Raw genomic sequence first — 7962 nt, 5'->3', positions numbered from 1 at the left:
CGCTTGGCCACTGGGATATAAGATGTATGGTATATAGTCAGAGCTACAGATAATAAGCTGTTAACCTCATGAAAAGTTTTACTAAAATGGCTCAATTTTAATGTCTAATTTTTTTTTTTTTTAGTATACGGTGAATGCAAAGAATCAGCTTTTGCCATTAAAAGTAATGTTTACAGCTTTTTTATTTCAAGAACTCTGCTGGTCTGATGCTTTGGGGCAGAAAAATTATATATGGCTTAAAACTCTGTAAGGGACAAATATGGTTTTCACCTGTCTGTATTTGACAAAATTATACTAATTATAATATTTTAATGGTTCTTGCTTATATCTTGAATGAGTCAATATTGACGGGAGCACACGGTGCTGGGTACCACATCCTCTATCAGACCAAATGACAGAGTACAGAAAGAAAGAAGACTGTGCTAAGAGGGTGAAGACAAAGTTATAGCACCAGCTGGAAGAATGGAGAAGAGTACAGATGCTAATGTATTGTAATACATTAAAAAGGACGGGTAAGCAAACCACCTCCCACGAAGTGCAAACGGCAGTCTGGCAACTAAATGCATCTCAGGGCTCAGTCTAAACCCTTGGCTCTGCGAGGTACAGTTGTTAAAGATGGAGATCATCCAACTAATAACGAGGTGTCCTGAGATTAACTATGAACTGAATGACAAGACATTCATTCCTTTAAGAGACAGAGAGAAGCAGACTTGGACATATGTCACCTCTGAATGATCAGCTACGTTACTGTGACTTATGTTTTCACTGCAATTCCAACCTTTTGCTACACTGGTACCTGGCAGCCTTTGTTGAAGAATTTATTTGTTGTATAATGAAGATGCATTTACTTCAACAACAGATAATGTTTTGTTTTGCCTTTTTATTATTAACTTGTCAAAAGGAGAGATATGATAATACTAAAATGACAAAATAACATGTTAATTGTTGAAATAAATGGGATGTATAATACATCAGGTAATGGTAATTAATTATATGGCTGATATACATAATGTCTGTTACTCATTTCTACTCTCAATCACTCACAATTATCCATACTTAAAAGTATTGGTAATCATATAAATAGGCTTAATGACTTAAAATAACAATGGATTCTAACAATAAAAAAAGTAAATAGGCAAACTCGAAACGTAGTTAAGGGAATAGACTTCTGGGAGGCAAATTATTTCAGAGTCGGACGGGCATACGTTAAAGTCACATATTTTGCTACCCGTTTACATAGTCCATTTGTAGCATAGTAACTGGTGAAGTTTTTAATTGACTATTAAAACTGGTCAATAGTTTTAATAGTCTGTTCATTTTATTATTTCCAAGGTTCATCACACAGCTTCATCCTTTACTTTATCTACTTCTGAACTTTCCCTGAAGCTTATATTTTAAATATGAAAACTTGAGATATTCAGATATGCTATATAACACAATATGAAAATGTAAAGTATTTTGATTATAATATTTTATCATAAGATCCAGTTCAATCCTCCATATTATCTTTAAGGCTTTACTTTTACTCATGAGATATATCATACCACATACATCCTATTTTCTAGATTAACTATGGCAGCACAGTATACTTAATTTTTAATTATTTTTCTGCTGCTGATTGGTGTTTAAAATGTGTACTTTGTCTTTTTAAAATATACTTTTATTTTATCATTTGGATGCAGATAATAAAGTTCTTTGAACTAAATGACTATTAAAAAAGATCATTTTGCAATACAAACAGATCCTATTCCTAAACCTCTGACTTAGGCGAAATTCCTGTGGGAAGACAAGATTGGAACCAAAAGTTGTATTTTTAAATGCCCCAAATATTACATGCCAGAACAGACTATAAACAAAGTCGAAACAAAAGTTTACGTAATGCAGTAGAATAGCCCCTTGCTAGGAAGATGAAATAATTAGTGCCAAAGTATTTAACACATCATAATTACATACCTATAACATATGCCACTTTGGTAATGATCTCATCTGATAATTAAAAAGTAACAGCAACTTCATGTTTCTCATTGCAATTGGCTTAATAGGGGTGGGGTGGGGGGGTGTTAATAAGCAAACTGCTTGTTTAAGTCAGGCATTGATCCTTTCCAAATATGTATGCAAATTTATGCACCAGGGAGCAAGGTTGTGTGTCCAGTGCCAGGCTTTCAGTTTTGGCATCTATGTCTTCACTGCTCCTGTTTGAAAAAATCATGTATAAAATATTAAGTTCTCTGAAAACATCATTTTAATTACTCTTGAAAGACTTATCTAGCTATTAAATGATCCAGGGTTAACCAAAGGGCTACTGCTATAAAACCATTTAAACAGACCACGGTGATTTTATCAAATTTCACAGCTGTTCCTGCAGCAAATGCAGTTTCTCAGAACACAAGATTTCTAGTTAATCTGTTAACAGTAATTTTGGAGAAAATCTGCATCAAAGGAGAAATTGCTACACAGGAACCGCCTGACTGGATTGGACCTGCAGTCAGCCCAGTCCAGAAACCTGACTCCAGGATAAGCCAGCACCAGATGTTCCCATGAAAATAAATATATAAATACATAATACACAAATGTAATTCGGCCTACAAAAGGTCACTCTGCTTAATCACTAAGAGATGGAGGCTTTCTTTTTCTCCAATGTACTTTTATTAGCATCGTATCATGCAAAATTCTTGTTATTCATATAGAAGTAACCATACTTTGAACCTAAGTTTCTTGGCTCAAACAATGATGGAATCCATAGTTTGATAGCATAGTTTGAAGGTATATCCTCCTTTATTCATTCAAGATTTTTCATATTTCTATTCTATTGTTCTTTTATTAGGTGATAATTTCTCTGAATCCTTGACTATTTCATAGGCTTTTATTTTGCTCCCCTTATTCTTCATCCTTGTACAGTGAGCAGTCTCAGTCACTTCAATTTCTCTCCACATGAGAGACTGTTTCTATGTCTGATCTGATTCTCAACACCCATAACTTCCAGCTGAGGGAAGCCATACAACACTTCCTCAGGTAAACCATGCCAGAAGAACAATAAAGATAGAACCATTCATTTTAGCGTCAGAACCACAGTTCAGCTAAACCACTGTTTAGCTGCATCTCAGATGCTGTATTTATGCTGTCTTACGGACTGAACCCAGAGGAGAGCACGGATCTTCCAGCCAAACCATGTAGAATTGGCTTGTGTCTACACCCCTCTGGGGTGGTCTGACCACACTCATTTTGCACAGTACTTGGCGAAGGTATCCTTCAAGTCTAAGACAATGAGCTCAGTCCTGTATCCATGAGATATAACAACAACAACAATAATAGTAATTTTAGCTTTTTCAGCTCAGTGTACTCAAGATAAAAAAGGCAGTTGGGCTAAAGCTCCCAAGAGCTTTATTTTCCTAGCATGCTGTCAGGGCGTGTGCCAGGAATGAAGGACTTTGGATGGAAGGCCTGCTGAAATCCTGTTGATGAATTATCTTGGTCAGAAGAAGGTAAAGCTTTTTCAGCTAATGCCCACCTGCCTGGATTAGGACCCTGGTTCCAAAAATGCTGTGATAAGTGTGTGGGTTTCATCCTGAAGTTTTGTCTTATTCCAGAAGGAGGCCTATTCACAATGTGGAAATGATCACTCACAGAAAATAGCGAGCAACCAAATCAAGGCAGAGATAAACCTTAGGATTCCCAATCCTTTAACTTAACTCCAATGTTAAATGCAATTACACTCGGACAATTGATCTATAGATAATAAAAGAAAATAATAAACAGCACCATGTCAACTTCTATCGGCTTTCTAAGCCTGCAGACCTAGCAGAAATTAGCAGTGAACTTGGTTCATGGGGTTTATATTCCCAAGCCCCATATCTCACCCCAGCTATAATAAAAAACACAGGTCTAATTGCAACACTAGAAGAGCAAACAAAGCATTAGACCATACTGACCCTATTCCTAACTCCGCAGGCCTACAGAATACAGCAATAAATTAAACCTGCAAAGCTTTTATACTTTCGAACACTAATTGTACCTCCCCATCTAACTTCAGCCCTATTGAACGCTTGTTCTCAATCTATATGCAAAAGCCTTAAGATCCAGCAATAAATGGGGCTCCTGAAACTACCTCAGAAATAGGTATCATAAAGCAAAGTCTTTACTGGATTCTTCTCGGTCCTTAAAACTAGGGACAGAGCGGGTGTCTTTATGCTTTATGTTCTGCTTTATGTTTGAGAGAGAATGGCTATAAATTTCAAGATAATGAAAATAATTTCAAATATTTCTGCTTACAACTATATATGAAAGCTCTTTCTGAGTTAGAAAGGTCTCTGGAATGCTACCCAGAGCATAAATTTTTCGTTTATAGACATGCTTCAGGAAGTCAGGCTGCATTTGGAGACAGTGAGAAAAATTGCCAGCCTCCATAATTTTTTCTTTTAATTTATGGGGCATAATAGGATTATCCTTCATATTGTGGCTGGGAAGCTGAAAACAACTTGTATTCCAGCAGCTGGATGAGCCTCCTCACAGAAGTTCAATCTACAAAAGCCATCCAACCCATGAAAAGTCCTCTAGCTTGATCCTATGTTAGGTTAAACATAGCATCTCTTCCTCTTGTTATCTTGTTATCTTCCTAGATCATGATGGTCCATTAGAGAGTTCCCTTTGTTCTTACCTAAGCCAAATATTTTTGACAACAAACAAATGTTAAGCGTAGACCTACAGCCCAGGCTAGTAAGCATACACATTTGTGTTAATAATCACGCCTCTGATGTTGGGAAACTTTGCAGATAAGTTACATACATGTAAGATAGGAAAGTAGTGTAAGACATGCGTCTGACTTCTGAAATATGAAATCAGGAATTGATTTTTTTCCCCCTTTATGCTGCTTGTGTTTTGTTGCTTCCTATCGCACAACCATATGCTTAGCAAACTTACAAATAAGCTCAACAGGTCAGCAATTAGACCAGTGCATGCAACTAGCTGTGCAACAAGGTTTATAGATGAAGAATCACAACTAGAGATCTTCTGTTTTGCCTGAACTGCAGCAAGAAAGGTACTCTGCATTTCCTGATTGCTTATGGACAAACCATCTAACCAAGGGGACTTCTGATGAGCAGAGTAATTGCTTGGGTAATTATGATTCTAGTTACCCGGACCTTACCCATGTTCTGCTAAATAAGCCTCTGCCTTTTCAGACAAGCTGCTATCTGGTCTCCTATGAACCTGAAAGGTTATGTCTGAACTCCTAAGTAGCGATTACAGTAGGCATGATGTCAAAACCTCCTGTCAAATTACTGTATAAACTGGATGTTTCAGATTCCTGAGCTGTCAGTATTTTATACTGCTTGCTCCAAACTGTTGAATATTCTAGTCGTGCACGGTAATGCCAAAAGCCACTGTGACAAAAGATACATTTTGAACAAAGGCTAAACAACATAAACGCTTTTACTTTACAGATGGCAGTCAGAACTCAGCAGATGGTGAAAGAAATCCCACAGGATGTTCTTCTCTCCCTCCTCTCTTCCCCCCCCATATATATATGAGTGCATGCGTGTGCACACAAAACAGCGAAGTAAGTGTCCCGACGAAATACTCAAAAGGCTTTCACAGATGTATCTATCCTTTGAACAATATCTCACTGCCCATTTTTAGAACAGAAAAGATCCAGCCAGGGTTGGGTACCAGAGAGGGAATCAGGAAGCACGTGTCTGTTCATGGGCTTGCCACTAACCTGTGATATGTCTTTGGACAAGCGCTTCTTTGATCCTTTTTCTTCCCCTCCCATGCTCTGTCCTCTTTATTTTTCTTCTAAGATCCTCAGGGAGGAGACTCTTTCTGCCTCCGACTGTTAAGCCTTAAAACAGCTTGTACCATGCTGGTGCACTTCAATCCAGCTTCTGTTTTACAGAAAGCATTAGGGAGACAGCACACGCCATAGTATTTTCTGCATTTCACAGAACTGAGTACAAAGCTCTCCATGAAATGGCGATATGCCTGATGGAGGGAAAAATATGGGCAAGGATAAAACATAGGGAATCTACGACCCTCTTTTTGCATCAGGTCCTTTAAAAAGGCAGGGGATAAATTAAACTGGCAGAGAGCCATGTTAACAGGCACGACTGTTTCCAGTTCCCTTGGTCATGGGGTAACTCCTGCATGGCACTGCACTGTTCCATATAGTTAGGTATCATTTTGCATTTGCATCGAGATTTTTATTATATTACACTTATGTGTACTTCCAATGCAAATGCATCCCAAAACACTATATATGAACTCTGTACAGTTACCCCCCAAAAAATCCTACCCATTGTAGAAATGTCACTCATGTAGGAAGCACCAGCAGCTCAGTGGTACACAGCAGCACCAGGCACCAGTTCAGAGCAAAGAACTCCATGCTCACCTGAAACTGCAGGCGGGATTTCCAGTAGGCAGCATTGAAAAATCCAGGCCAGAGTTCAGTTTTGGTAAATATTTTAAAAAAAATTGGTTAAAAAAAAAAATCCAAAACTGAACTCTGGCCTGGATTTTTCAACCAGCCTTTTACTTCTGAAAGAAAACCCCAAGCACCTTTAATGCACACAAATAATCAGAAATTCTCTTTTACTTGTAGTACACAAGACCCTTCCCTATAAAGCAGCATATCACTGCATGTCACAGTATCGTTTAGTATTTACACAACCATAGCATGCACTGACCCACCAGCCACACTCTCCATAACACTAAATTCCCTGGCAGCTTATTAGCCTGGAACAAACTGACTCATTTGAACTTGTCATTATGATCACATTGCAACTCCAACTTGTTGCTTCCACACAAGACCCAAGACAGCACTCATTCTGTAAAGCACTGCACTTTCTCCAAAAATACAAAGCACTCACATAAAATGCCTCTCCCTCACTTACCTTCAAGGGGGTGTACTGTAGCTTGCTTTAACTGCTTCAATTTTTCAGTCTCTGATATAGACAGTTTCTCTGATATATATTTGTGCTGATCTCTGTAGGAATGAGTTTTACATGTACGTACAAAGGGCTGTGCAAACATTACCTTCTGCAAATAGGAACTCACTTCTTTGGACAGGTAGATCCAGTGTGGTACTAAGCTATCATGGACATAACTGGTCAAACACACAAGAGACAGCTAAGTGGCATATGTCAATATTTTTAAAGATGCCAGTAAAATCTGATGTTGGTCACATAGTCTGAATGGACTACAGCAAGGGGAGTAGAATGACAAGTTTAGCTATTCTCAAATTACTGAATCACTGAACAGATGGACTGGTTTGATATAAACCTACTATAGCCTTTCCAAAATAAGGAGTATCAGACATATGCACAGAAAATTGTACGCATAAAAGTGTACTCAGCTATCTTGACGCTTACAATTTTGGCAACTCATAGACAAATCTGTTGTTTAACCAGAGGAAAAAAGTGGTATTTCTTTTCCCTTACTTTCATGGCAACTTGGTTGTCCACAGCAGAGATGATTTCAGGTAGAAGAAAGTTGTTATGTATTTACATGACACTGAGCACAGTATGTTGTAGGCTGAGAACACACCCCAAGCACTTCACACCATCTACCTCCCCAGCTCAGGAAAAGGCTTAAAATGACTACACACGTAGTCCTCCACTCGAAGGTAAACTAGAGAGAAGGCCTGTTTGCAACACCATTCATTAGGTCTAGAAACTGTTACGTAGCAGTACTAGGTGTACAAAACAAAGCAGGTCCAGAAGTGGGAGCCAGGACTACTTCGCTGTATACAGGAGGATCTGCCCTGAAATTGTAGATCACAGAATCATAGAACAGTTTGGGTTGGAAGGGACCTCTAAAGGTCATCTAGTCCAACCCCGCTGCCGTGGGCAGGGACATCTCCAACTACATCAGGTTGCTCAGAGCCCCGTACAACCTGACCTTGAATGTTTCCAGGGATGGGGCATCCACCACCTCTCTGGGCAACCTGTGCCAGTGCTTCACCACCCTCAG

Source organism: Aptenodytes forsteri, unplaced genomic scaffold, assembly GCF_000699145.1.
Source record: "Aptenodytes forsteri isolate BGI_AS27 unplaced genomic scaffold, ASM69914v1 Scaffold70, whole genome shotgun sequence".
NCBI classification, from domain to species: domain Eukaryota; kingdom Metazoa; phylum Chordata; class Aves; order Sphenisciformes; family Spheniscidae; genus Aptenodytes; species Aptenodytes forsteri.
This window is presented reverse-complemented; position numbering follows the sequence as displayed.